The sequence below is a fragment of the Stegodyphus dumicola genome, chromosome 6 (genome assembly GCF_044657685.1).
Source record: "Stegodyphus dumicola isolate Sdum_Otavi_A_Nest chromosome 6, ASM4465768v1".
In the NCBI taxonomy this organism is placed as follows: Eukaryota; Metazoa; Arthropoda; class Arachnida; order Araneae; family Eresidae; genus Stegodyphus; species Stegodyphus dumicola.
In genome coordinates this window covers 12,261,990-12,281,247 of record NC_140773.1, presented here as the reverse complement: position 1 = coordinate 12,281,247, position 19,258 = coordinate 12,261,990, and the positions used below count along the sequence as shown (strand labels likewise).

At 31.7% G+C, this 19,258-nt stretch overlaps 1 long non-coding RNA gene across 1 annotated transcript in view; it reads left to right on the top strand.

Annotated features, from left to right (window-relative positions):
- LOC146996672 (uncharacterized) overlaps positions 1–17,591 on the top strand; it is a 30,503-nt gene extending 12,912 nt beyond the window's left edge. Inside the window, exon 2 of the long non-coding RNA XR_015041448.1 lies at positions 17,312–17,591. This is a non-coding gene — a long non-coding RNA (uncharacterized LOC146996672). The remainder of the gene's footprint in view (positions 1–17,311) is intronic.
- Positions 17,592–19,258: the final 1,667 nt, after the last annotated feature.

Here is a 19,258-nt window from a genome sequence, read left to right as displayed (position 1 = left end):
GAACTACCAGTGTTCAGCGTCTTTACCGCTCGGCCGCTGGTGGGCTGATTAGAGACGAAAAAGAGCATAAGAGAAATTATTTGTTTCCAGGTAATGGATCAAGCAGATTTCATTGTATAATTTAAGTGAAAGTATGGAAGATTTTTCGATACTAAAATTAAATTTCTACTGAATATTTTTACGATTATTTTTCGACAATCTATATTATATCCCAGGAAATAATAAATACTATAAATGCAATCACACAAATTTATGAATTTATCTTCGTAATATGACGTAACATAGAGATATCGCTTATATTATTTATGAATAAGAGATTTGGAGATGAGCAAAGTATAAAACAGCAAATTTTCATTAAAGATCAGTAGGAAACGAAAATTTAAGTAAAATAAAGGACTGAACATTTCTATGACTTTTCTTTGACAATCTTTATTTAAATAAAATAAAGGACTTTTTCAATGGCAAGCAAATGAAAAATATTTTTAAATAAATTGACAATCCGAATGTAAATAAAATAAAGGACTGAACATTTCTATGACTTTTTGACAATCTGCATCGAAAAAGGAAATTTTAATGGTAAGTAAAGGAAGGATTTTTGACTTTTTTTGATAATCTGTATTACATTCCAGTAAACAATAACTACTATAAAAGCAGTTACACAAATATCTGAATTTATCTTTGTAGAGATGTCAAAAAATAGACATAGCGGCTCATATTTATGAATGAGAGAAATTTGGAAATGAGAAAAGAATAAAACTGCAAATTTTCATTAAAGATCAGCAGGAAACAAAAATTTAAAACTGATTTTAAATAAAATAAAGGACTTTCTATGACTTTTTTTTTGACAATCTGTATTTAAATAAAATAAAGGACTTTTTACGGATTTTTTAATGGTAAGTAAATAAAGGAATTTTTTCTTTATTTACTTACTATTTAAATAAAGGACTTTCTTAACTTTATTACTTTCTTATTTAAATAAGAAGACTTTTTATTCTTTATTACTTTCTTATTTAAATAAAGGACTTTCTTAACAATCTGAATTTAATAAAAGATTGAATATTTCTATGACTTTTTGATAATCTGTATTACATCCCAGGAAATAATAAATACTATAAATGCAATTACACAAATTTATCTATTTATCGTCGCAGGCATGAAAATACATAGAGGCTTATATTACTTATGAATAAGAGAAATTCGAAAACGAGGAAAAAATAAAACCGTCAATTTTCTTTAAAGATCAGTAGGAAACGAAAGTTTAAGACTGAATTTAAATAAAATAAAGGATTTTAATAGTTATAAAAGACTAATAAATTCTTTTTACGTAAGTTTGCTCTAATATAAAACTGTGTTCATCAAAATAAGAATTATTTGTAAGCAGTTTGAGTTAAAAGTGCGCATACGGATTTATAATTAATGATAAAACTGTAGTATTACACCATTCAATCATTTCTTTTTCAAGGTCAGCCTTTTTAACAGATGCGACACTAATATTTTTTGCTGTCCTAGGATCCAAGTCACATGATCCGAAACTTGTACGTAGTTAATTTAAATAAAAAGATGAACTAATTTTCATTTACATATTTACATATTTCAAGAGTGTTAATGATTTGTTAGCTAATGTAATGTTTGTGTAAATGTCAAAGCAGTTCCAGGAATTTTCCCTAAAGAAAGATTTTCCTTTTGATGTGCCATGGATGTTGCGAAATGCTGCCAATATTGCAACATCAATCCAAGTATGCTCTGCTATAAGCTCACTGTGAGGGAAATTTCTGCAATCAAAATATTTTACAGTTATTTGTGGATAATTTCTTCTCTTTTATGATGCTAGACTCTCACGTTTGTAGTGATTTGGACTATACCTGTATTGGCATTAATTCACAGACCTCTAGCTCTCTCTAACTAAATATCCTATTAGTTGAATCTTTTTAGCTATTATGGCAACTCAGAAAGGAATTGAAGAGGTTATTTTCGCACACATTTTAGGCGAATTGTGTTGTATTTATAAAAATATTTTCCCTAAAAGTTTTCTGCTGTAAATCTTCTATTTGATAACTCTTATTCTTCCCTATCTTTCCACACCGTAATTTTCAAGGCAGTAAAGCCTTTTGTAGTATCGGAAGAGGTATTTTATCCCATTCCTCTTGATCAGCTTTCTAAATCCCAGAAAGGGTTGTAAGTCGATGTTTCCATAATCCACTTTTTTAAAGTTCAAAAGCGTAGATGTCCATGGGGATTTAGTAGATTCATCAGGAGATTTAGTAGGGATATGAGTGAAAGTATACCCTTGATACCCGTTTCTTGTTCCATTTTGTTTTTCCAGGAAATTAACAGTAGATTTCTCATGTGTGTCTGGTTGCTTGTATGTTTTGTTGCAGTTCTACTGTTTGATGTGCTGCTGCAGTCAAAGGACATTTCACGCAAGTGGGTAAAGAGAAGGCATTTCATGGCCACCGTCCTGCTGTCTAGAGCAACCGACACTTTTCATGGGGTCTCATGAAAGATATTTCATATTTGAAAACTGAGTTTCAGATATGTTCTTGATAATATGCGGAGTTAATCGTAAAACTTTCTTCCACTCACTCTATTTTTAATTTGACATTATATGGAAAACCAGCAACAATCATAAATCCCTTTGAAAGACTTTCTTTAGGTTCTTTGAACGATGTTTTAAAAGTTTTATCTACTCTTTGCTGATAACAAATGGATCTCTTTTTATTGCAGCCATTCAATTACACCCAAGAGTCATTTATTTTGACAACATTTCTTCCATTTTAATCTGGATAAGTGTCCTGGGGGATTTTTTTTTAACATTAAAGATCTTACCTTTTCAACATTCATAGCTTTCTGGTTTCTTTTTGGATATGTAATTGGAAAAAATTTTCCACTTGAAGCCAAACTTTGACGTTATTTTTCTTTCTTGTTAACAATATTACCCATCGTAGCTTTAGATATGGAAAAACCATGATTTTCGCAATGGCTTTTAATAACTAGATACATATAGCGCTCCATCCATTGTTCCTTTAAGAGTGCCATCATTTTGCATGGAAACAAAACTGTCAAGTAGCAGGCGATAATTTATACATTCAGAAATATAGCTACAGTTAAAAAATTGTTTCCAAGCATTCCAATTGTTTTCATGGCAAAGCCAAATCGTTGAAAATTGTGCCAACAGCATCTGTATAACTCAGCTGCTATGCCCTTTTGAGCATTTCGTCAACAATCTCATTATCTGCTATGTGCGATTCCTATTACGAACACAGATCCATTGCATTAAACAGGTTCCGTTCTGGTGGTCAATTACATGAAACATGTTATTACATGAATATGTAGTGTTGAGTCTTGAGCAATCTTGTTGTAATGCCTCAAGGGCTACTCTTAAGTCGCAAAAATTTATCACTTCGTTAAAGTATCTTGATATCTATGAACGAAGTGTATACTCTTAACAGCTTTATTTTTTACAGAAAGTTCGCAAAGGTAATTTGGAATAATCTCTCCGTATTGTATTTTGCTGTTGTGTTATTCATGCACTTACCAGCTCCATGCCTAAAATGTGCTTTACTAGAGGATCTATATGTATCACACGCATTTCCAAAATTTTTCTCTGAACCTTTTTCTTTTCGTTAATTCTTCTTGTTTTATACTGAGTCATTTGAAAAGATTTGTATCTTTTTTATGATAAATACAAATGCAGAAGCACAAAAACATAGAAAAAGTCGTTAAATCGTACATGTATTGTTTTGTTTCAGGACATTTTTACCATTTTTTCGGCAGCTGAAAAATTCCTTTCTTGAAAAAGTCATTAGGTACCGAACAAGCGTAATGTCGCTGAACACTGGGTAGTTCGATCTGGGGTTTCGAATAAATGCGAACAGGCTGGCTGCAGGGGCGTTTTCGCAGTTTTCTTATATGTGTAACGTACATACGAGCCAGTTTCTTTTAGAAAGCTTCTCCGCGAAGGCATCTTTTGTCCTAGATCCTAGATAGTCCTAAATCGCTTTGCCATAATCAAATATACCAAACCAATCCTAGTGCTAGTTCACAGTCTCCAAAGAAATGCACTCCAGGCTGTTCGGAGAATTTTGAAGTAGCCAGAAAAGATAAAAATTAGAGGGGGAAGGGTCTGGGGAATTTGCAGTCTGACACTAAACCTTCCTGCCAATATAATCAATAAATCTTCGTCTGACATTCATCGAAATGTGGGGACGAGCATTGTCATGGTGGAAGGTACAACTTCAATAATTGGTTTATTTAGGAAGCCTTATAAGGTATATCTCCCACTTCCCTAGCGTGCCTTCGTGGTGTAACGGTAGCACGCTGTGCCGGTATTCCAGAGGTCCGTGGTTCGATTCCCGGCGAAGGCGGTTGCATATTTTTCATCTTTTCTGCTTCCAATTAAACTAATGACTCTACAAATGGCGCACGACCTAAAAGGGTTGTGGATGATGATTCTCCGCACCCAGGATTTGGCGACTAGGTCCCCTAAAACCCTAGTCGCTCTTTAAAAAAGGGAGTATATAAGGTATTTCTCCCACTTCCCTAGAGTGCCTTCGTGGTGTAACGGTAGCACGCTGGGCCGGTATTCCAGAGGTCTTTGGTTCGATTCCCGGCGAAGGCGGTTGCATATTTTTCATCTTTTCTGCTTCCAATTAAACTAATGACTCTACAAGCTTCGCCTCGATTTATGCTTTTAAAACTGCCATTTGGGATTGTACTTTTCTGAATTAATTATTTAATTTTGGGCCAATAATTAACAATATACAGATCCTTTTCAGTCCCACCGCACACAAAGCATTATGTTTTTGAGATACATCTCCCTCTCTGTGTTATTAAAAGAGATTTATTCGATTTATACCCTTATTTCAAAGGTTTCAGCCTAACAATATTTAGAGAGAAAAACTAAAATCGATAACAATAATGAGAAATAGAAGAGATTAATTAGGAGCTGAAAGCCACGAACATTTGTTGGAGAAATATATAATAATGCAAATTTTTCGAAACACTCCGCATAAAAGCTAAGTATATATATTAAATTTTATAAGTATTCCAAAGAATTCACAAGTATTCATTAATTCCCCTTTTCATTAGTCGTTAACAAGAACTATGTATTGTATATTCCGTCGTATAACGTGTACCTATAATTTCATTAATTAATAATTAGTATTTAATAATTAATTTTTAATAATTTTCAGGTATATTATAGAAAATACTTTATAACATTTTATTTATTTATTTGGAAACCTAGGGAAACCACAAGGGCTGGTTTCGTGGACCATTTGCGATCTGCAGCCACAGATTTAGAAACACTGGATTGAGAATCTAGAAAAACTATGATTCCCATCAGAAATCGTTAATCATAACGTTTTTTGGATGACTCAGTATTCAAAGTGAGAAGAAGGATTGCTATATGACAAATTGCTGGTCGACCCCAATTAAATAGCCTTCATTCTTCCATAACCACCAACGGATTCTGACCCATCTGGTACCATGTCTTATTCTTAACTAGCATTCATTAATCAAAACTAAAGAAATATTTACTTCATACGCTTAAGGCTAAGCAAGGTTAACATTCGCCAGAGCGTTTGTATAAATCATAAATATCTCTGACCAGTTATGTAAATTCAATCCATCAAAATGAAGACAATTTTCCTAAGAACGGCTCAGGTTAAAAAAAAAAAAAAAAAAAAAAAAAAAAAAAAAAAAAAAAACTGAAATTTTTCAGATTTTAAATTACGTCCAAAGGGGCGTTTTTTAACGTTTTGAGTGTTACGTTTATTTATTAAATATCATGTTCTTTGCACTTAAACCATAAAATTCAGTTCAAGAGCAATATCGCAAAATAATGTTAAATTAAGCATATCTTTAGAATTTCCGATATACACAGTCTCGCGAGCTGGAGATAAAAGTATTTTTTTTCTATATAACGTTGCCATTTCTCGCTTTTAAAGCATTGAGTTTGTAAATCAAAAATTCGTTAAAGTTTTACAAAATATAAAATCTATAATAAAACAAATTCCAAATTTGGGATTTCAGATGCCCATATTCGCAGTAGGATTTCGTCATTCAAAATTCGATGGCTCTATGTACCATTGTTTTATCACAATGCGAGAAATAGACAATAATTTATGCAGATTTTTCATTATTTAATTTCTTCAAATATAATGCAGGACTCTAACATTTTGTGGCAACAGTTTGAAAAGTGAACCGACGTTTATAGGAGTCCGACGCAAAATCGCAAAACGAAAACAATAGTCCTTCAGGAACAAAGCCCCTTTGGACTAAAAAAAAACTGAATTTTGAATCTAATTTATATTTCTGGGTTGAATCTGGCTTTGTAATTCTATTGTAACTATTGTTAAAATGTTAATCTTGAAACATTTCTCATTATTTATTCAAATTGCTTAAAATGTCATACATTATCGGGTACAATTTTTACTATTTTAAAGATTCAGTTGCTTCTAATTAGAAGAAAAGCTATTTTTGCTCTTTCAAGTGTAATATTTATTTATTAAAAGCTAAGCGAATAGTCTACATTTAATATTTGTAGACGTAAAGGAATTTACTTTTCAAGAAACAGCTTCTTTTGCTTCTTAGAATGTTTATGAAAATGAAAATAAATATAAGATGGATCACTCATGATGATGAGATCACTCAGTAATCTGAAGATGAATGTAAGAATTAATACTCAACAGCACGTAAACAATTTAGATGTAATATACGTTTAGCAATGAATTGTTAAGCATTGGCAGACAAGAAATATTTTAGATTCTTCCCGCAACTCTATCGCTTTTGTAGAAAAAAGGCTGGACCAGGCATACCTATTTCTTTCCTTGATTTTGACGGTCAAAAAATTAATTTATCGTACCTTTCTTTATGCCTCTACCGTTTTTAAAAGTGTGTATTTCTCCGATTTATTAAAAATCATTTAGTTGCTTCATATCTTCAGTAAATTCAAATATCATTTGGTAGAAACTTTAGGTTATTTTGAAGCAGGAGATGTGAGAAATGTGCAATGCTCTCTCCGGGACTCGAACCTGGACCTCTCGAATGCGCGCCGAGTGTTCTACCGTTACGCAAAGGCATGCTGGAAGGAGAGAGAAAATACCTTTAGATAGAACTTTTGTTTTTGTTTCTGCACTGGATGACTGTAGTAAATTTCTTATTTTGATGATGAGATATAATTCGTTGCTTTTCTTACGATTCATCAACTTGTGCTATGTAGTTCTCAAGGGGTGATGTTATGGAAATAATCATACATATTCATGCTGTGAATGGCTGTATAATTGTTGCATCAGACTATCTGACAGGAAGTATCTTGTATATTGTAAATGCAACTTGTATTCTGTTAGGATCAGCGGAGTAATATAATGACAAAATTCGAATAAGATTTTCCACATTCAGTGATTTTACACACTTCTAATTTTTTATCTTCTTTATTGGCTCGACAACCCAGGGTGCCAGGGTGAACCCTGCCGTTCTGTAGACGTCTCTGCTTTCGGTAACTGCTTTCCAGTTTATCATTTTCAACATAATAGATCCATCTCACAGGGTCTACCTCGAGGTCTGGTTCCCATGGGTTTTGCCAGAAAGATTTTCTCACAACACCGATATTCATGCATTCTGGCCAGATGATCAAGCCATTAAAGTCTCTGTAGTTTGAAGAATTTTACTATATCAGGTTGCCTATAAACCTTTCATAGCTGTAAATTAGATCTGATAATTTTTATAAGAAACCCAGATATTGTAATTTAACTACAATGAATCTAGGAAAATCAGTGCTTAATCTTGTTCTCTTTCTCATTTTCAGGCTGAGGAAGAGTAAAAATAATATGCACATGTGATGAAGAGTAAAAAAATATGCACATTTAATGAAGAGTAAAAACAATATGCACATTTGATGAAGAGTAAAAAAGTATGCGTATTTGATGAAGAGTAAAAAAATATGCACATTTGATGAAGGGTAAAAAAATATGCATCTTTGATGAAGAGTAAAAACAATATGCACATTTGATGAAGAGTAAAAAAATATGCACATTTAATGAAGAGTAAAAACAATATGCACATTTGATGAAGAGTAAAAAAGTATGCGTATTTGATGAAGAGTAAAAAAATATGCACATTTGATGAAGGGTAAAAAAATATGCATCTTTGATGAAGAGTAAAAACAATATGCACATTTGATGAAGAGTAAAACAAAATATGCACATGCGATGAAGAGTAATAAAAATACGCAACCTAAATATATATCCTTTTTTGGGTTTGTTTATTACTATAGTCTAGAAGCAAAAAAGAGTTAGAAATATCTTACGCAAAGATGTTTTCACCCCTCTTAGCGAAGAGAGTTGAAAATATCTTCCACGCTTATGAACGTCAGTTGTGCAACAGGTAAATCCTGAATAGAAAAGAAATGGTAATGTTATATATTTTGTTAAAATTTGGAATTTCCCATTACCTCTCATGCAACATTTCTTTATAGCAATATAAGCAATGGATTATATAGCTTACCTCTTAGGTGTTCTTATCTTATATAACGTCATCATTTTTAAATGTTAAAAAGTAAAACAATTTTGTGTGTATTATCCGAACGCAAAAACCTCTCTCCATAAAAAAATACCATGTTACACCCATGTTAATAAACAAAATATCAGATGCCAATCCTGGAATCCCAGTTGCAGGAGAAGGTTACAATGTATCTATTTTCGTGAGATGAGGGTGCATTGCGTCATCCTTCCACTCCATCACTCCTCCAATCAAGTCCACCTTATATCGGCAAACAAACCCGTCTCTTTGTAAAACGTGACCGTTTTTTAACTTATTCTTGTTGTATCTCCTTGGCTACTGTGCATGTTGAAGAATAGTTTCTCTGCCCTCGTACATTCTGGCACTTCGTTCATTCCAATGAACGTACAGCTGTGACCCAGTTCACACGCGGCGAAAAGGAGCGGCTAATTAAGAAAATACGCCTTTCTTCTTTAATTGGCACCAGCGAAGACTGCGATGATTATGGCTGGGCAGTGATTATTTCATCTCACACATTGCATTGGCGATGGAACGACGTGATAGACCGATTCTTTTCATGTTATTCGTAATTTCCACCTTCTATACACTTTTCCTTTTATTTTGAATTGTAAATAAAACCCATAGCTTCGGAGATGCTATTCAAACATGTTACTAATGTTTAAAAAAATTGGGGTGGTGTTTTTTTTTTAACACAGAACCTTGCTTTCAATTGGTTCTAAGCTACTTTCTTCTCTTTTTCTTAATACTTCATAGTGCAAGTACTCATAATACGCTTGAAAATTTTCGCGTCAGCTATAGCAGAATAGAGAAGAAAAGTAAGAAAAATGACCATTGTATAAAGTGCCGAGAAAGGGAGAAATAGGTAGACATGTTAAATACTGAAATAAAAATTAGTTGTAGAACGCGTGGGTCAAGGTGAAGTTAAATGATTAACGTTCGATTTTATATTAAAAAAAAAAAAAAAATCTGAAATGTTTCAGATTTTAAATTACGTCCAAAGGGGCGTTTTTTAACATTTTGTGTGTTACCTTTCTTTATTAAATATCATGTTCCTCGCACTTAAACCATAAGATCCAGTGCAACAGCAATATCGCAAAATAGTTTTAAAACGAGCATATCTTTAGAATTTCCGATACAGAGACTCACGCGCTGGAGATAAAAATGTTTTTTCTGCACAACGTTGCCATTGCTCGCTTTGAAATCCTTGAGTTTGTTAATCAAAAATTCGTCAAAGTTTTAAAAAATAGGAAATCGATCATAAAACAAATTTCAAATTTGGTCTTCCACATGCTCATATTCGTTGGAGGATTACGTTATTCAAAATTCGATGACTCTATGTACCGTTATTTTATGACAATGTGAGAAATATACATACATTTAGGCAGATTTTCATTATTTAATTTCTTCAAATATAATGCAGGACTCTAACATTTTATGGCAACAGTTTGAAAAGTGAACCGACATTTATCCGTCCGACGAAAAATGCCAAAACGAAACTAATAGTCCTGCGGGATTCAAATCCCTTTGGACTAAAAATCTGAAAGGTTTCGGATTTTAAATTATGTGCAAAGGGCCTTTTTTTAACGTTTTGTGTATTACCTTTATCTATTAAATATCACGTTCCTTGTACTTAAACCATAAAATTCAGTTCAATAGCAATGAACAATAGCAAAAAATCTGAAAGGTTTCAGATTTTAAATTACGTCCAAAGGGGCGTTTTTTTAACGTTTTGTATGTTACCTCTATTTATTAAATATCACGTTCCTTGTACTTAAACCATAAAATTCAGTTCAATAGCAATGTCGCAAAATAATTTTAAAATGAGCATATCTTTAGGATTTCCGATACACAGTTCCGCGCGCTGGAGATAAAAATGTTTTTTCTCCCGTAGAGTGTTGCCATTGCTCGCTTTTAAATCGTTGAGTTTGTTAATAAAAATTTCATATTTTTTTCATCGTTTCATCATTCATTCGTTTTTATTTCATCTTTATTTCATCTTTATTTTATTCAAACTTAGAAATATATTTTTTATTAACAAACTCTAGGATCTAGCAGTGGCAACAGCTTTCGAAATAAAGCAGGTTTTCATCTCCAGCTTGGGAGACTGTTGCCACTCGGAAAAATGAGCGCGAAAATGATAGTTCTTCCAAGTTTTTAATTAATATCTCTGATTTTAGCTACATTTTTTTGGAAAAAAGTGGGCGTCGGTATTTTCTAGGACCCAGAAAAGAATTGTAAAATGTTTGGTGACGAGAGCTACAGTAGTGACTGAATTATTAGCGGACAACCAAACACACAGACTTTATATATATAAATATATACTTTTACTTCTGCTAAATGAATAAAAAACGGTGATGGAAGTAGAGGTGCTGTCTCATATAGAACATTTCAACGTTCTACCGCTAACCGTTTTTTGAGTTATTCGAGATACATATTACGTACGTACGTGCAGACAGACGTTACGAAAACGAACATTTTGAATCCATTTTACAACCCATTTTGGAATAAAGAGTCTTTTATTCTGTCCGTAGGTACAGACGTCACGAAGAAAAATAGTCACTATGAATTCGGGAACGCTGAATTTGGATATTTCCGATGAAGCTGCATTTGTTATCAGAATCATTTGCATGAGAATTTGTTAAGATTTGGCTATGAATTTATTCTGATTTCAAACACTGTTATTTGACACATATTCAATCACGCTGAATATGAAACATTTAATAGTTCTTATTTGAAATGAGAAATTTTGGATTGATGACCGAGATTTGAATTAGAAAATGTAGACAAGTTCATATTAACATTAAAGGAGCAGGTTTTTGTAGTTCGTGGAAAGATACTGAATTTAAATTAGCTTCTTGCTTTACAACTTTATTTCAAGAAGACATTTAGTTCTTAAAGATTCTTTTAAATTTTATTGCTGAAAAGTGCTAAAAGAAGATGACTTAGGCTTTATTTTCTGAAATATTGAATCTAAACCTAGTTTTCCAGTTAGAAATTTCTTAAAATGTCATAGATCATTTTATAAGGTCATAAAATTTTCCCATAAATCCATCACATCCCTTTCAGTCATTATCGTTAATTAAATCCCATAAATTGATTATTTGTTATTAAATCGTACTTATTCGTTAATTAAATTTTGTAAATTGATGATTTTATGCATAAATAATTGTCCATCATATGATCTTTTTTAATTTATTAAATCTCATAAATAGATAATTTTATGTAATATTACTGCAAAAGGGGCAAGATAGGAAATGTCTTTAAAGACATTTCCTATCTTGCCCCTATACCTCTAACATTTATTATTTAAACGAGCACATTTATTCCGAGTAAAACAATGATTTTTATAGGAATAAGGTATAAGAAACAATAAACATGGGAACAAGGTATAGGAAATATTTTTAAAGACATTTCCTATACTTTATTCCTTTAAAGACATTACTCTAAATACAAAAATATTTTTTTCATATAGTTCCTGAAGAATAAAATATTCAATTAGAAAAATGTTCATTAATGCTTTAAAAAGTTAAATGCACTATATTCAATTCCTCATCCTGAAATATTTAAGATAATATTAAAATCATTTGTTTCATAAGGCGAGTATAATGACAAGTATTGCTTTTCCTTATTAAAAAAATTAACCTTTAACAGTCATAATGTTTGTTTTGCAGTAAAAAATTTAAAGATCTAAATTTGTTTGCTTTTTTTTAAACTTTTGCTATGGTATTGGTATATTTGATTATGGCAAGGCTCATGTGGGCTGTCGGCCTAAGGAGAGGGATGCCTTTTGTGGAGAACTGTCTGAGGAAAACTGGCTCGTATTTTACACGTTACACCAGAGAAAAAATTCAAAAACACCCATGCAGCCAGACCGTTTGCCGGGATTCGGACTCCGGACCGAACTACCAGTATTGAGTGATTTTACCGCTCGGCCTCTGGTCGGCCAGTAAACATTCGGAATCTCTAAAAATAATAATTTGACTGGGGCTCAAATCGCGACAAACGGACTGACTGTATGGGCGCTTTCGTGTTTTTGCCCTGAGTAATGTGCCACAAGCCAGTTACCATTAGAATGAATGTCCTCCACAAAGGCATCCCTCTCCTTAAGCAGACAGCCCGCCTGTGCTTTGCCATAATCATATGAACCAACCAAACCAAACCTCCGCCTAGTCAAATATCCCTCGAGGGCCTTGCAATAATAAAATAAGTTAACCAAACCAACTTTCCGCCTAGGCAGATAGCCCTTGAGTGCCCTGCAATAATAAAATAAATCAGAAAAACCAACCTTCCGCCTAGGCAGGTAATCTTCGTTGTACTTTGCCATAATCCCAGAGCAAAATCGAAAAATGACATCCAGTCGCTCGTATTTCTCTTTTCCCATACAGCTTGCAAGGTATTCTTATCTTTTTAATTTTAATTTGTTCTTATAATTATGTAAGAAAAAATGAAACTAATGGTTATTTAATTTTTTTAAAGATGGGAGCTAGATCAAATAAGGAAGTTAAATCGTGCACAAGGTCACACGTGACTGTGTTTCGAATCAGGGTGGAAGCAGCTAGCAAATGATTTGTTTTTTGCTTTTATACCGAAAATCCCCACTTTTTCCTTGAAGCAATAACATATTTTTAGATTTTCTGATTTCACTAAGCAAAAATGAAATAACTGACGTAAACTGAATTATCAGCTCTACTAAAAGTCGAGAATCAAAACTATTTTTATTTAGTTTGACAAAATTTTGTTCTGGATTAAGATATTAAGCAGAAAAGCTTCGTTAAAACTTCATTTAAAATCAATCGATATTATCGATTAATTTTAAATGAACTTAATCGATATTATCGATCGACATATCGATCACCAATCACTATCCCGATTTGGCTTCACTCTAATCTTTAAATTATTAAATTGATTCATTAACTATGAGCTAGATCTTCAAATTCATTTTCGTTTTCACCCAGTGAAATTTATAATTATGCTCATACGACTTGCCACGTTCGGTAAGATATGAGACCCAGCATTAATGTAAACTTTTTGCCGAATAATTTGTCTTCTCTGCTATCTGGATAGCCATTACCGATTCTAATTCGGTTCTTTTGCTTGTTACATCGTTAATAAAATAGTTGTTTAAAGAATTTTTAACTTGTTAAAAATCATTGTTTCACTCGGAATAAATGTGCTTGTTTAAGTAATAAATGTTATATAATATGACGAAAATACAAAATAGCTCTCTCTATATATATAGTTATTAAATTACTGTTTTCCAATAAGAAACAAAAAAATATGCATTAAAATATGTAAAATAAATGTAAAAATAAAAATTTTAATGCACTAAATTTGATAGATTAGGTTTTGCAAATTAGTAAACATTAAATGTATGATTTAACGCACGTCGATTAAAATTTAGAAAACTGAATAATGGAAATACAGAGAATAATAATATTAATTTAAAGAAATAAGGACTGGTTTAGTTCGTAACTAAAGAGACAGCTCAGCCCTTATTAATCTTCCTTCATTTAATAATTAAAACTTTTAAATCAGTCTATATTTCTGATGGAAGCTGAGGTGGTGGAAAAATGCCTATTCTATGTGTAAATTTTTTTTAAATTAATGCAAATTGAGCGGAAATAAAGAAGTTTTTTACCACTTAATTTACATTATTTTTTAATTATTTATAATTTGTAATTTTAATTATTTATAATTATATATAAAAATATTATTTATAATTTTATGATTTTAATTATTTATAATTATATATAAAAATATAATTTATAATTTTATAATTTTAATTATTTATAATTATATATAAAAATATAATTTATACTTTTATAATTTTAATTATTTATAATTATATATAAAAAACATTATTTATAATTTTATAATTTTAATTATTTATAATTATGTATAAAATATTATTTATAATTTTATAATTTTAATTATTTATAATTATATATAAAAATATTATTTATAATTTTATAATTTTAATTATTTATAATTATATATAAAAATATTATTTATAATTTTATACTTTTTAATTATTTATAATTATATATAAAAATATTATTTATAATTTTATAATTTTAATTATTTATAATTGTATATATATATATATATATATATACAAAAAATAGGAAGAGGAATACAATTAAAATCTGTTTTAACGTCTTTAAGAGGAGATAGGTCGGATTCAATTAAATCCCTCCTCCTAGGAAAACTACTACGTTTCTGTTCATCCAAAATTAGCTGATGAACCATCTTAAATTAGTTAATTATAACAGTTCATCCAAAAACTCTGAACGCCTCCCCAACGCCGCAACTCTCCTTTCAAATGAAATAAAAATACACAAAACGAATCCAACTGAAATAAATTCAATGATCAAAAAAGCAAAAGTAAAAGGTACATAATTTACTAACATTAAAATTTAAATTAAAACTTAATTACTAATTCAGAAGTTAAACAACAAAAATCAGCGTTATATTTTCAAATTTTCACAGGACTAGTTTCGATGGTTTTATCGAACCACCATCCTCAGCTACAAAAGCGCAAATGAACGGGAGAGGATATGATGATTAGATAAGATAAAAAAGCCTGGAAAGAAAACGGGCTAGTGGCGCCATCTGTTGATGAAACCAGAACTAAAACATAATTTCTTTAAAGACCGAAGGCAAAGATGGATTGGAATTAGGATCGTTAACTAGAACAGAAAGATTTTTTTGAATGTGAAATGCCTCTAGAAAATCCAGTTCTCCAATGGAAGATGTTTTTTGAATAATTTTGGCAGCAGAAAAATTGAAAGTGTGAATTTCGGACCTACAATGTTGAGCAACAGAAGACCTCTGTGTTTCTTTTTTTCTAACAGATGCCTCATGTTCCTTGATGCGAAATTTTAAGGCTCTCTTAGTTTGGCCAATGTAAATTAAACCACACTGGCAAGGAATCCTATAAATACCCCAGGAATTCATATCCGGAATGGGGTGCTTGAGTATGGAACTCGTAATTTTATTGATGGGAGAATAAACGACCCGAAAGTTAAATTTCTTCAAAATACGTGCCACTTTATAGCTAATTGATTGAAAGAAGGGAATGATAACGGAATTTTTATAATCTCCTGAAACAAGAGTGTGCCTTTTAGTGTGTTGAGATGAGAATTTTTTAAATGCTTGATTAATAATGTTGGGTGGAAAGCCCCTGTCAATAGCTATTGCTTTTAAATAATTTAGTTCTTCATTAAAGGATAGTTTGGAGGAGCAAACTTGAAGAGCACAGAAAACATAGGAATAAAATGAAGCTAACTTTTGTTTAGTCGTATGACATGATTTAAAGTGTGGTGGAAGGCAAACCGATGAAGGTTTACTGTAAACCGTAGTACTGAAGTTGGATGTGTTACGTGTGACCAGAATGTCGAGAAACGGAAGAGAATTGCAAGTCTCAAGTTCAAAAGTGAATTGAACGTAATTATTTACAAAATATATTAAAAATTAACAGAGAACAATAATTTTACCACTGGAAGTACAAAAGAATAAAGGACAGCAATTCAAAAGGAAAAGTAGACGCTAGTGGCTGCTTGTTTGGCGCCAATAGAAATTTTGAAATCTGCTAAAACGTGAATTTATAGAATTTATAGTAACTGACTTTCTATTTTTACAATTGGAAAACATTATAGTAGTGCAAGTAAGAGAAGGAAAAAGAAAAAATTGTTAGAAAGGAATAAAATTTCCATATCAGGGATTTATCATAACGACTTAGAAAAGAGTAAGCCCTCTGTTAATAAAAGTATAGTCAAGAACAATGTACAGTAATACATATATATAAACACAAATGGGAAAATTTGGGATTTAACTGGTTTTAAATTTCATTTCTTTCAAATCTCTGTGACTTAGGTTCTAAATTTCTTACCGTTTTATCTATCATAGATTAACGTGTCAGCAGAATATTACGCGAAAATAATATTGAGATATTTTTGTTTTAAAACATTTTGTGATACTATTATATACTACATATCTTATGCCTTTATAATATATGCCTTTTGTTCCCCTTGGTGATCTTTATGTGATAATTGTTGAAGGATTTTAAATGTCTTTTCTGGCTCGCTTTGAATTGTTGGCTAAAAATACATTAGAATAAATTAATTTTTTCGCCTTTAATATCATTCAGTGATGTTCTTTAGTAATTTTCTATATCTTTGTTGCATATTGTAAGCCGAAAGAAGCTTCACGCAAGTAATTTATAAATTTTAAAGTACTAAAATTGTATTTTCAAAGAGTTTTATTTCTTAAGAATCATAATTTAATAATATAACAGAAGATTTATTAAACTAAAAATACTTTTCATGTTTTATTTTTGCAAATAATGTTATGAATTTTCTGTCAATACAGCAGTTGGACACTACTTTCCAGAATACGAATTCTGTAAGATACTGCAAATATGATTCTACTTTTGTAAAAAATTATATTTTTCAGTACTTTTCAGGATAATTTGCATAGCAATGCTCGTCAGTTAATCTGTTAATATCGGAAAGTTTTTCTAAACTGATATTTCATTTTTAGTTACATATAAATGCAGGGCAAGCACTAATCTTTTTGCCCCCCCCCCGGTGAAAATTCTGCCGCCCGGTTCCTTTCTCAATTTCAAAACATTTGCAGGCCCTAAATTCTGTCAAGCGGTGTTATTGTACCGGCCAATGCAATATTTCGTTTTTAAATTTGTATATGATTTTGGAATATTATCTCAGATATTAAATATCTAAGTTAGTTTTTGTGTTTAGGGTATCAGATGTTTTTGTATTTTATTTTTCAGAAGGAGCCACCCAGACGGTACAGTGGTTAAGGAAGTCGACTGCGACACCAGGGGTCCTTGTCCGAATCCCGGAGAAGGTATGGTTCTAATTGTCTGTCATTTCATAGGAGGCAAAAAGGGCCCACCTATTAGGTGCCTCCATAACAAAGTGACCACCACTTCTGTCCTTAGATGTGGCCAAGCCGAAGTCGACTGAGGGCCCTCCGATGGCGGTGGGGAATTCAGAATATATATAAAACTTTTATTTAATGTAACTATAAGGCTGCATAAAGAATTAGATTTCGTAATTTTTAAAAAATTAGTCATTTAACTCTAAAAAAGCCAAAATCTGAGTATTTGTGTCATTTAAAACATTTTTCTAAAACGTATCTATTTACAACCAACTGTTGCGTAGCTAAAGACTGCATATGCATTTCTGTGGATATAGTATATGAGAATCATTGTCTTTTACTACAAAAATGTAAATAGGATTCAATTATTTTCAGAGATTCCGACACACAACAGACAGTATTTGATTTTTTTCATTGTAATCTATTGCTTGATTACAACTACTGATGATTGCTTACATATTGCATGTAAAAATTGGAATTTAACTAAATTTTAAATTCGCTCACTTTGTTTTCTTGACCCCCCCCCCCAAAAAAAAATAATGAAAGGTTTCAGATTTTAAATTAAGTCCAAAGGGGCGTTTGTTTAGCATTTTTTGTGTTACCTTTATTTATTAAATATCATGTTCTTCGCACTTAAACCATAAAATTCAGTTCAATAGCAATATCGCAGAATAATTTTAAATTGAGCATATCTTTAGAATTTCCGATACACAGTCTCGCGCGCTGGAGATAAAAGTGTTTTTTCTGTGCAACGTTGCCATTGCTCGCTTTGGAAACCCTGAGTTTGTTAATCAAAAATTCGTTAAAGTTTTACAAAATATGAAATCGATAATAAAACAAATTCCAAATTTCAAATTTGGGCTTCCAGATGCCCATATTCGCAGTAGGATTACGCCATTCAAAATTGGATGGCTCTAGGTACCGCTGTTTTATCACAATGTGAGAAAAAGACATACATTTATGCAGATTCGTCATTGTTTAATTTCTTCAAATATAATGCAGTACTCTAACATTGGGTGGCAACAGTTTGAAAAGTGAAACGGACTTTCAGAGTGATTCGACGCGAAATCGCAAAACAAAAACAATAGTCCCTCAGTTTCAAAGCCTCTTTGGACCATAAAGGTACCCCGGTTTTAAATTTAGGCAAACCTCAAACATAAATTTGACATTATTTTCGCAAAAACTGTGACTGCACAGAAATTTTTGATATATTTATCCAAGTTTCGAGTTATGCTTGATGATTTTAAGACTAATTATTTTACTTAACATTAATGAAATTTTCGTCCTTATTTTAATTAACAAGATTTCAAAAATCACTTTCTTTTTGAAAAACGTGAATTAAAACTTGAATTTTGAAGCGAAAAATAGACGTGAAATAACGATTTGTAGCAGCTAAAATCCATTCAGTTTTTGTTCCGTTCAATAGTAATGCCTTTCTTTTTTTAATCATACTCTTTTTCACCTTTAGATGTTACATCATAAAACTTTTGAAAGTAAAAATAATAATGCTGTTCTTCCCCCCCCCCCCGCCAATCTACGTAGGTTCATTTGTTCTGCTGTCTAATTGCAGTCTGCGTATATCATCCTGTGTAATTTTCGCTTTTTATTCCTCGCTTTTTTTTTAGTCTCTCAAAAAGAATAAGTCTGCGTATCGAAGGCTTTCATTTGCATTCGTAAATGGTCATTCACGCACGGTTGCAGTTAAGAAGATGACACCGGAAGCTGCTATCCTCTGATTGCAGCGAGATGCGCCCCACAGCTCTAGTAATGATTGCCACTGATGTGGAAGAAATAGGAAGGTAAAACAAAAATTCCAAGAATCCAAAACTCTTCGCCT